At 37.5% G+C, this 22,207-nt stretch overlaps 1 protein-coding gene across 7 annotated transcripts in view; it reads left to right on the forward strand.

Moving 5' to 3' along the window:
- The window catches only part of ankrd12 (ankyrin repeat domain 12), a 100,124-nt gene that overhangs the window by 30,819 nt on the left and 47,098 nt on the right, over positions 1 to 22,207 (forward strand). For 2 of the 7 annotated variants that reach the window (XM_087238934.1, XM_087238936.1), the window contains exon 2: positions 9,966 to 10,071. The gene's annotated coding sequence lies outside the window, so the exon portion shown is untranslated. 7 annotated transcript variants of the gene reach the window in all.

Genomic DNA, 22,207 nt, shown 5'->3' on the forward strand with positions numbered 1-22,207 from the left:
CGCTGTATAATCTGCAGTAAAAGGTGCATTGTTCTGTGTGGCGTGGGTATCTGTGGTCATTAACCTACATACTGAGCAGCAGGCCGCGGCTTCTTAAAGCTTTCTCAGATGCCCTGCGTTCAGGAAGTTCAGCGCTCCGATTTGTCCGTTAACCCTTTCCTTCCCCTTTGGCAAACACTCGCTTTCACTTGGCACTTCGCTTTGTAGTGGAATTATATAATTGTATTTTTTGTTGTTGCACATTTTTCCCTCTTAGTTCAACTGGATTTGTCCCTACTCCTCTGGCCTCTAGTCCTATATTGCAAAAATATAGATCAGCGGGTAGGGATGCGCAATATATAATTTCAGCATTGATATCACAATAGTCACATCACAATATATGTAATGTTGAGTCTAAATTGAGCTTTTGCATGTGTTTTTGGGGCCTGTGAGGATTTTAAAGCTGTCTTGAAGTGCTTTGAACTGTGCATTTGTATTTGATGTTGGACGTAATCTCACAAAGAGTGGGTGAGACATCATGTAGCTCCTCCCCTTTGAAAAAACAGCCAATAACATTTAGTTTTATCACTGCTCTGCCAATGAGAGTGGATGAGCACAACTGCATCAAATGGACATCAAATGTGAAGCGTCCTGAAGGGGGCGGGGCATGCCAGACACTAGAGAGCTTTTGATTGGTTATGATGTGATGAGAAATTGAAGTATGGGTTTACGTGAATAAAACCGTTGATTCATTTACACGGAGGTGACAAACCTCGAACGTTGCATGTTTATATCAGTTTTATATCTTCTAAACTTGAATTTAGTCACTGCTTTAGAGCACAGTAGTATGTGGATATCCTTAAAACAAACATTACTGATATTAACATCTGTAAAACTTTATTTTATATTCGTGGGAGCATTCAGGCTAAAGAAATTGTACTGTTGCAAATTTATTATACGTATAACTTAATGATTTATTTATTGAAGTACTTGCACATAGATGACTATGATGGCAGTATTGCTTTACATTTGATTATTAAAATACTGTAAACCCGAATACTGATAGAAAACCATTTTTATCTCTATCTTTGTCTTTGTTGTATTTATCTATACTTATACATTTTTAATTTAATGTTTATTATATTTTATGCTGATACACTTACCTACAGACTCATCCTAATCAATCTATGATCATAAATTCTTTCCAAATAGAGATTTTCAAGTCATCTGGTGTATTCATATCACAGGGCTCGAAATTGCGACCATTTTGGTCGCATATGCGCCCGAAAATTAATCTATGCGACCTCATAATATATCTGGGAGCATTAGTGCGACTGCAGATAATGGTTGTAGTGCGACCTGTTTTGATTTTTTGTAAAAACGTGCTGAATCGCTCTTCCCTGCCGCTATATTGGTTCATATTAGCTGTCATTCACTCACGGTATTCCGCTGTCAGATGACAGGGAAGGAGCTTTTATGACCACGGGAAATGCAAACGGCTGAAGAGTAAAAACTTAAAGCACACAGGTTTGCAAAACCCACCTAAAGTTGAGGCGCAGATGAAAGCGATCATGACACGTCACGTGGTGAATAATGATCCGCAAGCTGAGATCAATCGAGTACGCGCTTCTTGGAGAAGGTGCCCGAATCTCCATGCGTTTCATTCACTGCGTGTTTACCGCAAATGTCCACTAAAAGTCAAACCTAATACTGTACATATCATCGCCAAAGAAGCTCGCCTTTACTAAGTTTACACTGAAACTGCGGCTCATAACAAAGACCGGTATTACGCCGATGGTTAGCGCAAGAATCCTGCTCTGCCTGCTCATAAATTGGGTCGGCTGACTCGCCAGCTTTTCCACTAACACAGAAAAATGAAGATCATCTCAGACTGAACCTTTAAATTGACACAAACTGAAACCAAAACTTTTAAAGAGTGATAGAAGTGAGACTTTACTTACTTACTTTTGTCTATTCTTTTATGAGGTGTATTTTATTTTTATATTTATTTACTGATGACTGCTTTGCAGCTTTCATCATTGAAATGAATGATTTATTATAATCTTTTGTTTGTTTTGTAGCAGAAATATTATTTATTAAATTGACATGCATATAAAAACAGCAGTACAAAATCAATATTTCTTACTGCAATGCTTCATTTTTGTTTGATGCAAACTATACAATTATTTTTCATAAAGTAACAGACTTTTTATAGCAGATAACCTACATTCATGCACATTCAAGGCAGCATCATAATGAGAAATGGAATTCATTGTTACTATTATTGTCATTTTTTATCATCATTAATATTCTATGGCCTAATTATTAGACATTCATTTTGGAATTATTGCACACAAATATCAATGTCTTCACAGCATTAGTTAGATAGTTGTTTCTGGGTTTTGTCAGTTCTATTAATGTTGTTTTAAAATACAATAAATCCCTTAAAAAAACAATTTGCAGCGGTGCTCATTCATTTTTGGTGGGTGCTCCTAAATTTTTTCTGGTGCTCCTAAAAATTTTTTAGTGCTCCTAAATATTTGAAGTTGGGAGCACCGGTGCTACCAAGTAAAAAAGTTAATTTTGAGCCCTGTATCACAATATAGATCGCAGAATAGCACAATATGATCATAACTTTGAGAATTAACAATAATAAGGCTAGAGTACGTTTTTGTCAGAGCATACAGTATCGAGATGCATATTTAATCGTGACTTGAGTGTATTATTACTCAAGTATAATAGAAATATAGAAATAATTTATGTATACAAAATATGTTATGTTTATATTTATTTAATATATATTAAATATTATGTATAAGATATACTTAAGTGCACATCACTCTCATAAACCAATGCACTATACTGACACTGAGGGGAAGAAGCTGTTGAATAAAACATTTCATTTGTATCTTTTTCTGTATTGTGTGTGTATATATATATATATATATATATATATATATATATATATATATATATATATATATATATATATATATATATTAGAGGTGTTTATATAATTGTTTCTTCAGTGCACCGCGATTCAGAAGCTGACAATTCGGTATCGGTTCAGTAATGTTCATAACTGGTTATTATGTAATGACGTAATTTATCTCATATATGCGGTAGTATGGCGAGGGAGGTGAGCATGAGTATTTAAAACACTCAAAGTACTTAGTAACCCAGAAACTCTGCAAAATTGACTGCGTGTTTGCGGGACGGTCTTGTACTGACACTTATAGCCCCTGTTTTACTGTTGTGGAGAAACTGAAAGTAAACTCCAGGTCTCTCTCTTGCTGTGAACCTTTGACTTGCTGTCGTGAGGTAAAGTTTCCTCTCGGCTGTTACAACTTCTGGCCACAAGCTTTTCTGCAGAGAAACAGTCCTTTGAAATCTGGTATGGATCACAAAAAAAGACCGGCTTTCCTCTCTGTCTCCCATTCAGTTTTTTACTTCATCTGAATTTCGCCAGAACCACGTGATTGAAAACAACTTCCAGTATATCGATGCTGAAACGATATATTGTGCAGCCCTACTAAACCCTTTAACTAGACACTCACAAAAACTCCAAAAACTAAACATTAATGAAATTAGTCATGGTGCACATCCCTGCTATACAGCCATTAAACAACGAGAGGTCTCAAGAGGTTTCGGAACAAAGCCTCTCCCTAAAACACATCAATGCAATTGTATTCAAAGCATGAGTGTCTTAGATCTTTTATGCATTTATTCCATCTGTCTGCAGAGTCAACTGTAGCCTACTTGTGGTCTATATTTTTGACGTGCTGTAGGAGAAATAGGGGAATGTTTTAATGGCTCAGGAAATATTTTGACTGCGTGATTCCTCAGGAATACTGATGTTGTTCGTGACTCATCCTCCAGTGCTGTTCTGTTGTGTCACTCTGAGGTTGTTGTTGTGTTGATCAGGGATTACTAACCTCAGCTCTTGTTGTTCTGGTGTTTTTTATCGGTTTTTTTTTAATGGAGTGTTGTATGTTTTCAGCAGAAGGTTGGGGGAGGGGAGATTTACTCGGCTAATGACAGCGGGACTTTTAGATGATGTTGTCATAGCGGTCAGGCTTGAGACGTGATTATTGTTTTTATGAAAGCATGCGAGGGGTATGTTTGGCCCCGTTTACACTGTCAGGTCTTGATGCCCAATTCCGGTTTGTTGCCTCTGTCTGATTTGTTTGCCTGTTCATTTACACGTCCTTTTAATTTGACCCATATCTAGGGCCAGACAGAATCTGCGGACGTTTATTGCTATTTCTGCTGAGAATTTTGGTAGAAATCTGCGGATTTCTGAGGCATTATTTTGGGAGTATCATAACTAAAACCTTAATATATTAAATAGAAAATAATTTATTTAAACTTTTATTTAATGTTTAAAATGCAAATCCAGTTAGATTCACTTTATTTGGTAGATAAAGCTATTTTGTCCTATAAGATATTTAGTAAAAGACACACTGCATCATACATAACTCAAGATGAACATTTTCACATTAGTCACAAAGATTTACAATACATTTACTCAAGTAAATAAACCAAATTAATGATGGGCTAAAAATCTGCGGAAATTCTGCACGCGCAGATTCCGGGTGGGCCTACCCATATCCGATTCATGTGTTTACACTTGCCATACCAAGGCTCAACAATTAGGGCTGCCCAGTGGCCCAGGGCCAGCGTGAAAGATGCTCTGGACAGTAGACAGGATTGTCACAGGCTCCTATCGGCCAGTAATGATGAGCACATTATTTTTTTGTAACCTGGTAACAACCAGTACAGCGAAAAGATGGCAACACGGCGGCAACAACAAACTATGAGGCTCAAAGAAAAGGTCTGTTTCTAAAGTCTTGGAAGCAGACAATTACATGGAAACAAAATAAATAAATAAATAATAATAATAATAAAAAAAGAGTTGTCCTAAGTTTGGCAAGCCATTTTTATAAAAATAATTTAGAATTGCAATAAAACACCAGCACATTTTCCATACTGCTCTTTTGTTTGCTTACGATCTATAATTTTGCTCATTACACATTTATTAACATTTTTTTAATGTTTAAATTCTAGATTTACGGAGATTATTTTGGCACATTATTTAAAATATGTGGCTAAGAAAGAGCTATTAACTTTTTTTTTTTTTTTTTTTTTTTTTTTGTGGGGCCAGTGAAAATTTGGCAGGGCAAGTAAAAATCTCAACCACTGGCCCAATTGGCCCAGTAGAAGAAATCCTTAGCCTTGAACCCTGCATACAATGTACGACGTCGCACATGCGTAAAGGTGTGTTCTAGCATCCGCACCACACTAGCCATGATGAAAGAAATTGTCTTGCTTTTAGCTCGACGAAATATGTGAAGTTCAACATTAAAATGATTTTGAGGCAGATAAGGAGGGAAAGGGCCGTCATGACAGCTTGCGCCTATGGTTTATATATGTTGTCCTTCACCATTCAGAGGAATTTGTAAGTTTGAGAGAGATCTCAGGTCTGGTGGGAGCAATTTGTGGCGACTGACCACTTTCCTCCTCCATGTTTCCTCTGTTGTTGTTGTTGTTGTTGTTGTTGTTGTTTACTGTGTCGGCATCTCGCTAGTTTAATGACGTTAAAAATAGAATGCCTCAAGAAATCCGATCTGCCTGTTTACATGACAGTCGCATTGTCACATATCTGATTTGTATCTGATTTATTTCCACATTTGAAGGAGGCCTAAAACCGATCTCTGAATATCCGAATGCATGCACTTTTTTCAAATCAAAATCAAATCAAATCACTTTTATTGTCACATCATCAGCAGCACGTGTGCTATGATGAGTGAAAAGCTTAGGTGCTTTTCACTCATCAAAAAAAAGAATATTTTTTGTGTTTACACGGTCATAGATTAAATCCGATCTGTGTCACATATGAGCAAAAAAATCATATTTGGGTCACATTTAACTGGCAGTGTAAACGGGGCCTTAGTTTCCCTGTGCTGAACTCTTGGATGCATTTTTATGGGATTCATGTGTTCTCTGTTAAATAACCGAGATTGAGGTGAAGAGGTGTGTGTGTGCGTGCGTGTTTGAGCATGTGTCCAGCTTTCCTGTAATTGAAAGCACGGTTTTCTCTTGTGTCCCTTAGTGGTAGCCAATCACAGCTTGATATTTAAAGCAGTATTTCGTTACTGTTTCTAAGCAATCAAGATGATTTTGTAATCTGCAGTTTTTGCTGTTTAAACTGAGAAGTTTGTTCTTGTGGAAACTTGTTTGTAAAACAAATGATACAAAGCAAATTATTTTTCTGTAATTGAAGTACACTGAAAACCCTAATAAGCTGACTGAACTAAATGAATTGAGTAAACTCGTTGCCTCAATTTAATTGAGTAATAAAGTCTCCTAAAACTTGCATATTTAAGTTTATTTAACTTGCCGGTTTTGTAGACTATACTTAAATTATCCAGTTCACCAAGCTGAACAGGGTGGGCCATTTTTATGGATAAACCTTAATAAACTTATTTGGGATTTCAAAAGAAAAACAATGATGTGCTTGGTTTTAGCGTAACTTTATTCTTTCATGAGTTATTGACAAGCCCCCACACATATACTAATGTGCCACAAACAGGACGTTAATATCACCAGCCATTCCCATTTTATTAAGGAGTATCCATATATATGGCCCACCCTGTACTTTAAACTGTATTGTGAAGTCCTATTTGGGAAACCTTGCGTTTTAAGCTCAGCCTAAGAACTTCCTGATACTATTAAAAACATTCGGTTCATGGTTAATCGATTATTTTGAGCATCCCTAGTCCAAACACATGCACTAGAGCTGCACAATTAATCGTAAAAAGATCGCAATATCGATTCGACCCCTAGACGATCTTAATTCAGCATTTCTACGATTCTGTCAATCATATGTTCAAGTTCAGAAAAGAAGCAAAGGTGGTCGCACACGTCCTCACGTTGTTTTACATACGTTGTTCAGCAACGTGGACACCTCCATCTTATAGATACAGTCCCATGCTGTATTTATAAGATATTATTCACCCCAAAAATTTAATTTTTGTCGTCTTGTGATGTATTTGTGACTGCAAAATCACATGTAACATGAGTTGCTGACCGTGAGCTGTTACCACATAGAAGGCGGGTGCGCGCCTGTGATTTAACTCTACTTTAGTGAACAGAACTTGCATAGGCTGTGAAAAACAGGTAATAAAGTTGTAAATAACATTCAGTTTGTGGCACAGAGTGATCGTTTGAGAGCCGCGCGGGAAGTATGAACCGCTCTTAGCAGTGAAAATGAAACCGCACACAGCGTTGCCAGATGTAGCTGACTGATTCCAGCCTAAAAAGTATCCAAAACCCGCCGAATTACAAAAATACCCGCCCAGTCTTCTGCATTCACGAAAATTACATCAGTGACCGATTTTAAGCAGGAAATGACAGATTGTAAGCATATATCTCAAACACAATAATTCAACATCAGAATCAGGCCCGGATTTGCTAATTGGGAGGACCGGGAGAATTCCCGGTGGGCCGGTCTGTTTTTTGGCCGCGAGGGCCGGTGTCCCTAGCTGCTTGCACTCTCAACAGTCACACTTTTTTCTTCTATTTATTTATTTGACCATAGCTACACTCTTTTTATTCATTATTTTGCCGCAGTGGCGCTCTTTTTATTAATTTTCTCGCAGCCCAGTGAGAAAAATGCAGCCTGCAGGTTAACTAACGTTAATGATGATGATGTAATGTAACTATCGACCCCAAACAGCGGCACCTTAGTGAATATAAGAATTCGAATAAAATGAATAATACAACTGCTCAATGAAAATCAAATGATTCACTACTTTATTAAATCTGACATGACTTGATCAGAAAGTGGCGGTGTGTCTTCAGGGTCGCAAGTCATTAGTTATTTTTTACTCTGGCTGTAATAGCGCTATTGTGGTCCAGTGGTAAGCACGTTGCGTATCAGTGGCGCGGACCCGTGTTCGAACCTCACCTGAAAATTTTCTTTTATTTTTTTCTTTCTTTTTTTTTGATAAGACATATAATACTGTTAAGGCTGTTGAACATCAGAATTTCTAAAGCAGCTGTTTTCTTGAAAAAGACGTGATAGTGCCATTAGAAACTGAATTGGAATCAGTCGTGAACTGAGGTGGGCCGGTCTGGCTTGAAACTCCAGGGCTGAAAATGAGTCCCACTCCGGCCCTGATCAGAATTATCATCAGCATTAATGACCAGGACAAATCTAAAGTGTGTTCAAGTCCATCATTCCAAGTCTATGCAAAATTTAGCATTTTAACCAACAGTGCAGCTACACAAAGCCTATTGCTGTTTACCAAAATAATAATAGCCAACTCATATTAACCTTTATTTTACATCTACAGAATCGTGAGAAAATCATGACCTTTATTTTAGGCCAAAAAAAAATTGCGATTCTCATTTTAGCCAGAATCGTGCAGCTCTAACATGCGCTATAGGTGAATCGAATAAGCTAAATTGGTCGAGTTTGCCAGTATTAGTTTGTGGCTGGAAGGGCATCCGCTGCGTAAAACGGATTTTAAAACTGTGCTGGAATAGTTTTCGGTTCAATCCGCTGATAAAAAGAAATTACACAGCAAATATACACAATTGATCTGATATTCAAATGAGCATTGAATAAGGCTAACTGCAGTTACTGTAACCGAACCCAAATCCACATTGCTAAATGTGCTACAAGAAAACTGTTTACTTTTACCAAACAAACATCCCCAAAAGGGAGGATTTCTAGATTTAGACGTCACTGAAGTACATGTAAGCAACCCCCCCTCCTTCACACACACATACACGTTGGCCGGCATGTGAAAGGGCCGCGTGGAACACAGTAACCTGATCTAGTGACTGCAGAGGAGGACAGACACGCTAAGAATAGAGTTTCTACACACAGCACACGCTCAGGCTGCACATGTGGACCGCACTAAACGCTGTTTTCAAGCCGATTGGTAGTGAATGAGTACACTAATCTGTGTGTGGGACTAAATGAGACGAACAGCCGGTTACACTTTCACATTGTAATGATGAGGAGTTTGCCATGCTGCGAGGGGGAATTTTTAAAGAACTTTTTTACATTTCAATGAGGACACCATGTCTGTTTCGGTTTCAAAATTACACATGCTGTACACCATATATGAATATTAAGTCATGATGTTTTAAAGGTCTTGTGAAAAGAAAGTATTTTAGATGTATGGTAGAATGGTAGTCTTGAAAATATCTATAGGTTGTTTTCACATGACGTCATTGAGCAACATTCAGATGGAGGGCAGGAAGTGATTCTTCTACATAGGAATCGCTATCAGCACATCAAAATGTTTCTGTTTTATGTTGTTTATAATTGTTACTAAAAAAGAAATGCCGAACATATAGACTCCCAAAAGTTTTTGCTCCTAAAGGGGGGGTAGTTCAAGAAACTGGCTGAAAAATGGAAGGCAGCATGTAATAAACATTTATTCAATGCATCCATGTGTACAAACTTTCTCGCTTAATTATATTTTTAAAAGGTGGCACGGTGGCTCAGTGGTTAGCACTGTAGCCTCACAGCAAGAAGGTCGCTGGTTCGAGTCCCAACTGGACCAGTTGGCGTTTCTGTGTGGAGTTTGCATGCTCTCCCTGTGTTTGTGCGGGTTTTCTCTGGGTGCTCCGGTTTCCCCTGCAGTCCAAACACATGTGCTATAGGTGAGCTGAAGAAACTAAATTGGTGTGTGAATGGGAGAGTGTTTGGGTGTTTCCCAGTGCTGGGTTGCTTCCGGAAGGGCATCTGCAGCGTAAAACATATGCTAGAATGGTTGGCGGTTCATTTCGCTGTAAAGAATGAATGAACTTAATTGAGTAAAAAAAAAGCCGGGTAGCATTGCGTCATTATGAATTAGTAGCCATATCTGGTCTCAGAATATAAAACTCTAGCCTTTTTTTGTTTTTGTTTTCTGGTGATTTTATTTTTTGATGTATATAAAAATAAATATAAATTGATTTTAATATAGGTCGCTGGTTCGAGCCTCGGCTGGGTCAGTTTCTGTGAGGAGCTTGCATGTTCTCCCTGCGTGGGTTTCCCCCACTGTCCAAAGACGTGCGGTATAGATGAATTGGGTAAGCTAAATTGTCCGTTGTGTTTGTGTGTGAATGAGTGTGTATGGGTGTTTACCAGAGATGGGTTGCAGCTGGATTAGCATCCGCTGCGTAAAAACGTATGCTGAATAAGTTGAAGGTTCATTCTGCTGTGGCGACCTCAGATTTGAAGGGACTAAGCCCAAAAAAAAAAGAATGAGTGAATAATAATGATATGCCTATAGTTTGCTGCCAAACTTCTTGCTGCTCTGCGCCTGATGCTCTGCATGCAGAACCTGGTTTGCATGATTGTTTCCAAGCTACTGTAGGCCTAAATAATAATAATATTTTTAGTGTTTTAGCACCGCCTACATGTGTATAATGAAGTTGTTTATCCGTTTTCCTACCCTAAATTAAAAAAATGAAAATATAGTCAATCTTATTTTTTTTTTCGTTTTTGTGAGCAAAAGAAAAATGGAAAAACAGCCCTTTTCTTAAGTTTCCTTTATTGTTTGAAAACAGATATGAAATGGACGGAAGATACCCTGATTATTGCTTCACTATGAATTAGTAGCCATATCTGGTCTCTGAAAACAAAATAGCCTTTGTTTGTTTTTGTTTTCTGGTGATTTAATTTTTTGTTATATATAAAAATAAATATAAATTGATTTAAATATAAAAGGAAAATCCTATCATTTTGAATTTTCTTTTATCCTTTTTCACCATGAGAAAGAAAAGGGCCTCGTATTTCAATTTTTGTTTTTGAATCCTAAGACAAACAAAAAAAACAGATCATTGTTTTTAATGTCAGTTTCTAATATAAAAATCCAATGACCAAAGTGTACACAAATTTATCCAGAAGAAACTATTTGTCTGTATGTTTGACACAAAATAGATGCAGTGGGGAAAATAAGTATTGAACACGTCACCTTTTTTTCCTCAGAAAACTTGTTTGTTTGTTTAGACTATTAATTCCAAAGGGAAAAACATCTAAAGATGCTGTTGACTTGAGATTTTCCACAAATTTTGGTAACAACCAAGGAAATCCATTTATGCAAAGAAAACAAACCTGTATAGTTTACAAGTGAAGTTATACATAATAAAATGAAATGATGCAGGTAAAAAGTGTAAACAGATGAAGAAAGGGGGGTGTAGAAAGGCAGTGAAAGCCCAGACAGCAGCTGAAATCTCTGAGCAGTTCTTCAGCAACCCTCTGCTCTTCCTCAGTGTAAATGAATATCAGCTGCTTCAGTCCAACATCTACATTAGCAGGAGGATGAAGATGAACCCAGGGTGGACATTTCAGCAAGACAATAGCTATGCTTCCATCCACCTAGTTTATGCGCATTTTGCAAATGCGCATAAAAAAAACAGTTGATGGAAACGCCACGATGCGCATAAATTTTGAAAATGCGCATAAAAAACTTATGCGCCTAACTGGGTAGGATAAACTTTTTATTCGATAAGAAAAGATGCACATAAACTGCGATCGAAACACTTTTACCGCACAAACTCCAGCATGCGCATTAAAAAAGGTCATGTGATTTTGTTAAAAGAGATCATGTGATGCTTAAAATGTGTGTGAATGGATAAAAGGTCAGGCTGAGCACATTATAAAACATCTAAAATGTTGTTTTGGTTATTATGAAACGCCTTACCATTTCAGTATTAATGTTATTATATTATTAATGACCTCTAGAATCAAGAGCGCCTGTGTTCCGCGTCTGACACCTTCAAACGCCACCGCGCGCTCACTGCTTATCAGGATTGTCTTCTGAGGCGCATTCATTCAGAAAAGCTTGATGCAGCTTCTCCTACTGCAGCAAATGCAGTTTTTACTGTTGATATTTGGCGCCAGTTAATCAGGAAGTGACTATTTTCTTCGCTTTGACTCGTTGGATGGAAACGATGCATCATTCGCACAACTCTTATGCGATAATCCAGTTTTGCGCATAAAGTTTATTCGCATTTTTGGATGGAAACATTGCTAAAGATCCAAAACACAGCCAAGAAAACTCTCAAATGCTTTCAGAGAAAGAAAATCAAGCTGTTGAATGGCCCAGCCAATCACCTGACTCGAAAGCAATAGAAAATAAACATCAGATTTGACGGACGTGACCCACTGAAGCATCAAGATTTAGTCACTCAGTTGAAGTCTGTGAAAAACTCACACCTCAGCAATGCACATGACTAAACTGTCCATATGAGAGGCGTCTTTAAGCTGCAGCACCAAAAAATAATAATAATAATTCCTTACATTTATATAGTGCTTTTCTGGGCACTCAAAGCGCTTTACACACAGTGGGGGGAATCTCCTCATCCACCACCAGTGTGCAGCATCCACCTGGATGACGCGACGGCAGCCATTTTGCACCAGACCGCACACGACACACCAGCTGATTGGTGGAGAGGAGACAGCGATGAAGCCAATTGGAATATGGGGATGGTTAGGAGGCCATGATGGACTAAGGCCAATGGGCAGATTTGGCCTGGATGCCGGGGTTAAACCCCTACTCTTTTCAAAGGACATCCTGGAATTTTTAACGACCACAGAGAGTCGGGACCTCGGTTTAACGTCTCATCCGAAAGACGGCGCTCACTGAACAGTATAAAGACCCCGTCACTATACTGGGGCATTAGGACCCACACAGACCTCAGGTTGGGCGCCCCCTGCTGGCCTCACTAACACCATTTCCGGCAGCAACCTAGCTTTCCCATGTGGTCTCCCATCCAGGAACTGAACGGGCGCAGCCCTGCTTAGCTTCAGTCTTTCAGCCTTTTATATTAAGTATTAAATATGTTTCAGCAGTTCAGCACTTTTTCCTTCTGTCATTTCATTCACAACTCATTTTTCCAGATTTTTATTTTTATGTTAGTGTTGTTTGGGTTTTTACCAAAATCTGCTTTAATTCCATGTCAACAGCTCCTTTTAGAAATATTCCCAGGAAAAAAAACAACATGACGTGTTCAATACTTATTTTCCCTGCAGTATGTCAAAATAAGATTTGTCACCAAAACTATTTCATTTGCTGAAACACAGAGAAAGTTGTGACCAAATTAGGACTTAAGAGTGGATGCAAACACCTGCAGCACACAAGGGTTACATCTCAATTGCCCCTTATGAGTGCTTTTGAGGTCACAAATGTTTTGTTTTTTCTTTTTTTCTGCATCCACTGCACTTCAGACTATGACATGAAGCTTTAAGTGTCTCTGCGGGAACCGTTACTCGATGTGTTTCCTGATTTTTATTTACAGCAGCTGTTCGTGACTCATGTGCGTGACTTCTAAGAGCGTCTCCTCGCAATAACACTAGAGCTTCGCCATTTCAATGGCACGCCGCTTGCTTTTTCCGCCATACGGTTATGTGCAGACCTGCACTGTTTTCTGAGCATGAGCAGTATGTTAGCATGCTAATCAAAAATATCGATGACATTACACTGTTGCTGCGGTCGCTTCACACGCACATGACACTTCCTCCACTTTTACAAACAGTGCTTTCTATTGTATGTTTTTAACCAATGTGCAGTGCTCGTGTCCATTAATATGAATCCAAAGCATTCTGGGAAAGTAGTTTCTGGCTCTGCCCTTCAAGAAGTGAATATGCTAGTGCTAACAGCAGTAATCATGTTGTATATTACAGTATTTATAGACGGACAAAAGCCAGCCTCTTCATAAGTAAACAGAGGCCACATTGCGGAGATGTGCGCGTGCTATGATTGCTTTCACTGTGGTCCTCTGTGCTGTATTATGTGGAGACCGTGTGCTTACTGTATCAGACAATAGCCGAAAATCTATTATGTTCTTCACAGTAAATGGAAAATTCTGTCAGCGTTTCATTTGTAGAGTAATTGAGGGAACCGAGGCTTTGCACGCACTGAAATACTGCGTTTGGGGTACCGTGGTACAGGGATTGTATATATGCTCTTTTAAAGAACAGCACTGTAAGAATGAATGTTTGCAATATTTACCTTCCTTGATATTTGCAGGCTGATTTTGGAAGATTGTGATGGTGCAATGAAAAAAAATAATTGATTTTATTTACTAAATTTAAGGTAAGTGGTAAACAATTTATTTTGGGCTGAATTTTAACAAACAAATGAGCTTGAATGATATTACATTGAATTTGTTTGTTTAAATTCAGCCCATATAAATTGTTTGCAACCACTAAATCCAATCAATAATTTTTCCAGTGTAATGCAAAAAAATTAACCATATTTCTACTTAAGCCCATAAACATATTTTGCACTGACATCTGGGGCTAATCTTCATTTAAAAAAAGCCAATATAGTGCAGATGTTGTAAATGTGAATAGTAGTGCTTTATTGTGCACCTCAAGGATAAGAATTTGATTTATTTATAAATATTAGGGCTGCGCAATATATCGTTTCAGCATCGATATCAAAATGTGCGAATCTGCAAGTCATATTGCAGGATCTGAAAAGGCAAGACATTGTAAAGTCTTCTGCATTAACAATTAGATTAGATTTGATTAATTGGGTTTATATATTTATACAGTGAAGACATTGTTATTTTGCATTTTACATTCGTGTTTCTGTGTCTCAATACTGTTAGACTCCACCGAAAGCCATAGGGCCCTATTATACACCCGGGCCATTAAGGAGCAAGATTAAATTGACATGCTTATAAAAACAATAGTGCAAAATAAATATTTCTTACTGCAATGCTTCGTTTTTGTTTGATATAAACCATAATTTTATTTTTCATAAAGTAACAGACTTTTATAGCAGATAACTCACATTTAAGCACACTCAACGCAGCATCATAATGAGAAATGTAATTCATTGTTACTATTATTGTCATATTTGTCATCATTAATATTCTATAATTATTAGACATTCATTTTGGAATTATTGCACACAAATATCAATGTCAGCATTAGTTAGATAGTTGTTTTTGGTTTTTGTCAGTCCTAATTGATGTTGTTTTAAAATACAATAAGTCCCTTAAAATACAATTTGGCACGGTGCTCATTCATTTTTGGTGGGTGCTCCTAATTTTTTTTCGGTGCTCCTAAATTTTTTTCTGGTGCTCCTAAATATTTACCAAGTACCAAGTAAACAGTAAATTTCGAGCCCTGTTTTGTATGTTTTATGCACATGCCCTCTCCAACAAAATTATCACAATCAATGTAAAATTTGGATTTTTTTCCAAATAGTCATCTTGTTTAATTATATTCATATCGCAATATATATATATATATATATATATATATATATATATATATATATATATATATATATATGTATATGTGTGTATATATATATATATATATATATATATATATATATATATATATATATATATATATATATATATATACCGATATGAATATAATTAAACAAGATGACTATTATTTATATATATATATATATATATATATATATATATATATATATATATATATATATATATATATATATATATATATATATATATATCACAGAAAAATAAAATATTGCAATGTTTTTGCACCTGAAAGGGGTTTTGATTTGCATCTACAGTATTTGTGTGTTTTCTATTTATTTGCTGTTGTGAATTATATGATGGGATCTTCCTTGTCGACTTTTGATTCAATTCCAGATTTAACTACACAGTTTTTAAAAAGTGATTTTTATTGACATTTTTAGTAGTTTCAAATAATATATAATAGAAATAATATCTAGAGAAATAAGTCTGTAAAATAACAGAAAATGCACTAGCAGTTTATTACAAGGTGTTTATAGCATATTATACAACATCAACCCAGACAATATATCACTTTACACTATTGAAAATGTCAATGAAAGTCACTTTTTGTTGTTGGAAGAAAGATCAAGGTCCTGTAATGCAATTCAAAAGCACAAATAAACAGGGGAAAATAAAAAAAAATGTATCAAAACACAGAAAATTGATCATTTACAGATTGAAAATCTTCCTTGTATTGCAGGTATGTGCCATGTAGTGGCTTTCTTCAGTCACGTTTCTCTTTCCCAGCAATAATTTGTTGAAAATCTTGCTGAGCCAGTTGGTTTAAATGAGTTAATCTTCCTTCTATTTGCAGGTAGACACCTGAATAATAGCACATCCAGTTTAATGTAACAGAGGAAACCATTGCACTCTCGAGTACTAGGGCCTCTTAATGAATTTTACTTTAATAAAATAAGCTTTTAATGAAGTTTTGTGTCGTTAATATTTTTATTACGTGTTTTATGAAAGCAATTAAGCAGGTCGGGGCTTTTATATTGTTCCTATGGGGTGAAGCCGTTTATAACATGCCATGGTTATATTAGAAATACAGCACATTTCAGAGGTTTTGATATTGTCTTGTGATGCATTGCAGAGGTTGAATTGCAGACTGCAGTGCACGCTGAGGCTAGCAGCACCTTTATTATTTAAAAAAAAAAAAAAGCTCCATGGTAGGATTTTTTTTCATTGTGTTTTTGTAGCAGTATGTAAATGCTTTGGAGTTTTAGTTTCATACAGATGATATGCAGCATGTGTATACAGCATCATACAGGAACGGCTAGAAATTTCACATCGTCCATTTCTAAATATTGTTTTAATAATTATCAACGCACCCTAAGTGATTTGAATTTTCCAGCTCTTCGTGTTCTCTTCATGCATCTGACTGTTTTTAGCAAATTTTAAGGGAAATGTCAGCCAAAAATTACTATTAAGCCATCGTTTACTTGCCCTCACTTTATTATAAACCTCTGACTTATTATTTTTTTTCTGCAAAAAAGCAACAAAAGAACATTTTATTTAAGGCTACATGATACTGGAATTTTATTTGATTTGCAATATCTTATATGTTTTTTACAGCTTAGTGCTTTCCACACATAGACTTTACTTGGGCGGGCCGCTCGAGTATGTATGGGCCTACTCACACTATGCCATCCGTACCGTGCCCAGGCCCGTTTCCTGGATCGTTTGATAAGTGTGAGTGCGCTGAATCGGGCTCAAGCACGGTTCACTTGGCCGGCCCTGGCCTGGTTGGAAGAGGTGTGCCTGAGCTCGGTTCACTTGGGCTTTGGCGCGGTACGCTTGTGTGTGAGTGCAAAATGCGCCAAAGCCCGAAACTGAAAGCGAGATGTGACTTTTAAGGGACTGTTTCATATGGATTTATATTAATCATTCTTACTGCTCAGTGAACGCAAACTGATGTTGTTTATTAAAGACGCAAACCCCTCACTTCACTACAGCTGCGCGCCTTCAGCAGACCTCCTCATTCCTGCAGCACGAGAGCTTTATGATTGGTTATGAGTGCCAAAAGTGGCGGATCTGTACGGTGAAATATCTGACTGCTTGTCCCCGCATCCCTAAGGACTGTTTGGTGAAATATTTGACGGCATATCAAACGACTGAAACGATATAACTAGAGAAATCTCCACTGCGCTGCTGAGTGAGAGAGCGCTTCTCACTGAACAGCCCAGCAGCGATGACGTAAGCGTGCCGAAGCCTGTTTGTGGTGTGAGCGCGGGCCATCGGGGGAGACGGGAGGGGGGACAAGTGCGCTTGGCCCGGTTCGAGGCAACTGTACCTAGTGTGAGTACGGCCTTAAAGGGCCAGGAAATCCCCCTGTCTCAGCAGGGTGTTTTCACACCTCTAGTTTGGAAAAAGGAAAGTGGGTGTGTCCAGCTCTGTTTACGTGGGAGTGTCAGGAATAGTTTGATTGCGGTGTTTACATGTCTACACTCGGAGAGCAGCATTTACAGCTGACCTTTCAGTCCATAATGTTGTAGTGATATTAACATACTGTAAACTAGGGGTATCACGATTTCGGTTTTTAATCGAAATCGATCGAAATTTATGCTCAACTTCGATTATCGAATCAAAAAATAGAATCGTCGATGCTGCCACGCCCCCATGTCACGTCAGCTTGGCTTGTCAAGCGTGAATAAACAGGCTTGTTGAAGTGCTTGTTAAACTGCAGACGCAGGAGACCCATCGACAGAACTTAAACCCTCTCCTCTTTCAATGAAGTCGCCGGTGTGGAAGTATTTTGGATTTCCAGTTAGTTATGTTGACAACGTTCGTGTTGTCGACAAAAAAAAAACACAGTTTGCAAGCTCTGCTATGTACGTATTACGGTTGGGATGATAGACGATGGGCGCATCGCGATCCTCCGCCCCGCACCCGTTGCAAATCCGCTCTTAAATGACATTTTAGAACGACAACGATCAACACTGGCGTGTAGCATTTCTGAGCAGCCCTCCTTCATCACTACCGCTGAAAACGCACATCACGTGACCACACACACTCATTCACACACAGATACAGATGCACACACATTGTCATGCGCTCGAGGCGGGTCAAGGCAGTCAGCGTAGACTGCTTCAATCTTTTACTTTCACACAAGTACTTAGTCATTTTAGCGAACACCTCTGATACTGTTGGCTGGTTCCTGTTGTTTGTGCACCTTTTTTACCGACGCCACTATAACGACACAGATTCACAAGTCCCGCAGAAAAAGTGATTGACAGGTGGTAATTATGTGTATAAATTACCTTTATTCATTTACTGTATGATTTGTTTATGGGTAAAACAAAGACCATGCAGGTCAGGTAGTTTAAATGGTAGGCTACTAATAATTAATTCGTTATTAATTAATTAATTATTGATAATCAAGAATCGAATCGTGACTTTAGAATTGAAAATGTAATCGAATCGAGGATTTGGAGGATCGTGACACCCTTACTGTAAACTTAGTAGCCTAATCATTTTGTTTAAGGTCACTGAAAAAGTACTGCTGACCAACTAACTTTGTCTCTGAATAAACAAACAAAGACCACTGATTACACACTTACCAAATCTGTAGAGACAGGACCATCAACGCCAAAGGGAGCCACGTCTTTTTTAAAAGGAGACGAGCTGCAAATCTGGATTTCACCATTTCCAGATGAGAAACGATTTTGGGTAAAAAACGATCCTTACAAACGTGAGTCCACCTTGAACTTGTATACCTTGAACATGGTTACCGTCTCATGCCTACTTACAGTATATCTGACTTGAATGTTGGCGATTGTTGAAAATGCTGGAATTGTTGGTTTTCACCAAGGAAGCGGCATGCATTCCCACTCCTCTGATTTGTCTTTGATTCCGGGCAGGTTTTGTGACTCAGTGTTTCTCAGTTCAGAGAGTTTTGGCCATTGGTAAACAGTTTATCTCTGAAGATTTGATTGCAGTTTCCTGTTGTTTGTGTAGCGCTGTGCTGCTGGATTACGTTCATGTTTTCAGCTTCAGCATTTTCTGCCTGTGCTTTTACTGTACTGTGAATATATTTATACACATATCAATAAGCAGGGCTAAATTGCACGTAAAAAAGCAACATAAAAATAAGAAACATTAGAAAAACACAAAGCAAGAGACAGAACCGGGCAAATTACAGCATTACAGTTTAACAGAGAGAAGAAGATAGTTTTATGCAGCAAGAATATGCCAAATTGCTAAAAAAAAAAGTCATAGTTAAAATGTCGGTTTTGATGCTGTACAGTTGCTATTTTTGTATTCATCAATGAATCCTGAAAAATAAGAGTATTACATTCAACATTTATGGTTTTGTGTTGCTCAATGAAATAATTCAAGTCTCACTTATAAATTAAAGTACATTTTCTTGCTGGGCAATTGATTGAAATGTTGCACAAGACTTTTGGCCAGCGGAGAAATTAAAATGGTCGTGCCCAACTGAGTCTGGTTTCTCTCAAGGTTTTTTCTTCACTCTCGCCAATGAGTGAAGTGTTTTTTTTGTTTGTTTGTTTTTTGTTTTTCCTCTCCGCTGTCGCCGCTAGCTTGCATGGTTTGGGATCGGTAGAACTATGCATCGATGGATTTGCTGTTCAGTGTTTAGGCCCACAATATGGTATATGCTGAGCTTGTGTTTTTCCCATACTGATAAACTTCCTGTGACCTGTTATTGTGATTTTTTTTTTTTTACATTGTATACGGTTCCTTCTACAGCATGGATGTTGTAATGTCATTAAAATACATTCAGTTAAATAAACTTAGTCATTCATTTAGTTGCTCAAGCGTAAAACGAGACAAAAAGGCGTTTACTCGCACGCGCCTGTCAGAATTGGCAGGCTAGCGATGAAAGCTCCATTGAATATCTTGGGGTAAAATAAATGCTCATATTATAAAGACATGGCGGGAAAAATGTAATTTAATGCAGTGCTTCTTGTACAATCTGAGACGCACCTAATATCGGATATCACTCAGCCAGTGGAGGTTGCTGATTTTTATAGAAAACAGCCCTTAAACGTGCAGATTTTTGTATTGGCGTACAGTTCGCCGGAAGCGCTTAACCCAGGTTACTGGCAAATTAAACGTCCTATTAGCATGCTTCGGCATATACCCTATAGTGATTAATAAACCACACTGAACTGAGCTGAACTAAACTTAAACACTAAATACTGAACTACAATGTTTCAATTTACTATGATCTTTTGTGTGAAGCTGCTTTGACACAATCTACATTGTAAAAGCGCTTTACAAATAAACATGAATTGAATTGATTGAATAGTAATCAAAATCATCATTTAGAACCTATAATCAATTTAATTTTTCCAGGTTTATTTTATTTTTTTAATACTTTCCCTACCGTGTGTGAAGTCACATGACCCTGTTATACCACGTTACGTTTTTTTGCCAACATGTCAAGTATGGACAACGTAAGCACTGAGATAACTGAGCAACAGCAGCTTGCACCAAAGAAAAATGCATGTTTACTCTACAAAAATTGTCAGAAAATAAAGTAAAATAATCATTCATCAATCGTTATCGAGTTAAAATGTTCAATTAATTGAGATTTAGATTTTAGGCTAAATCGCCCAGCCCTATTTTCTTACATGTCAGATTAGCAGCACAAAACGTGTTTGTAAATGGTAGTTTTATAAATCTCCTCAAATTTCAAGTTGGTTACCATAAATTCCCATCAAGTTTCCAACTTGGAATATTTCCAAAATCCCCAAGATTAAGTTCCCATGGAAAGTTTTAATCTTTTTTTTTTACACTTTGCAGCCATATCAATACATGTGGTGGTCATGATCTACACGTGTTTACAATATTTAGCTTTTATCTCTCTCTCTCTCTTTCTTACTTTCGGATTGTACTGCATTAGTTCATGTAATTAAATTTACATTTGCAATTTCCATGTATTCAGTTCAATGTTAGGGTTGCTGAATTATGGGGAATAAAAAGCATAACTATTTTTTTAAATATTATATAAATATTATTTTGAGGGTGGCACGGTGGCTCTGTGATTAGCACTGTTGCCTCACAGCAAGAAGCTTGCTGGTTCGAGCCCCGGCTGTGTCATTTGGCATTTCTATTTGGAGTGTGCATGTTCTTCCCATGATTGGTTTCCTCTGTCTGCTCCGGTTTCCCCCACAGTCCAAAGACATGCGCTAAAGGGGAATTTGAGAAACTTGTGTGAATGAGTGTGTATGGATGTTTCCCAGTACTGGGTTACGGCCGGAAGGGCATCCACTGCAATTAACATATGCTGGATAAGTTGGTGGTTCATTCCACTGTGGCGACCCCTGATTAATAAAGGGACAAATCAAATGAATGAATGAAATATTATTTTGGTCAGAAATCAGCGCTGTTTAAGAACGTGCTCAACAGCGCTCAAATGTTAGTGGTAAATGGATGTTTTAAAACAAATTACAGGATTGATTGGTATCGAATTCCAGTATCGTGACAGCACCAGTGTGTACTCCTTTATGCTGAAACACATACATGTATAAAACTCTTTCTAAAAATGATTTATTGCTGGCCCAAAATGAAATGTAAACAATATACTTTTAAGCTTGAAACATTTTTCAAAACGCTGTTCATCACGTTTCTGTCATCCAAATTATTACAATAAACAATGTATTTTATCACAACAGATCATGCAATAGAGCAGAGATGCCCAAACTAAAGCCTGCAGGCCACTGTTGGCCCATTGTAACTTTTAATTTGGCCTGCCATCCCATCTGAGAAAAAAGGGGAGAATGATAGGAAATGTTGGTGGCAATGCCTTGAACATAGACCATCATTTATAATTGAACATAAGCTTTTGTTTGTTTAATTGCTGACCTTCAAAAAAAGCAAACTGAAATTAAATGTTTTAATTAAATGTTGTTTATGAATCAGATTTTTAACATTTTAATACATTTACACGATTGAAAGGGGACAT

Source organism: Danio rerio, chromosome 2 (assembly GCF_052040795.2).
Source record: "Danio rerio strain M-AB ecotype USA chromosome 2, GRCz13ab, whole genome shotgun sequence".
Taxonomy (NCBI): Eukaryota; Metazoa; Chordata; class Actinopteri; order Cypriniformes; family Danionidae; genus Danio; species Danio rerio.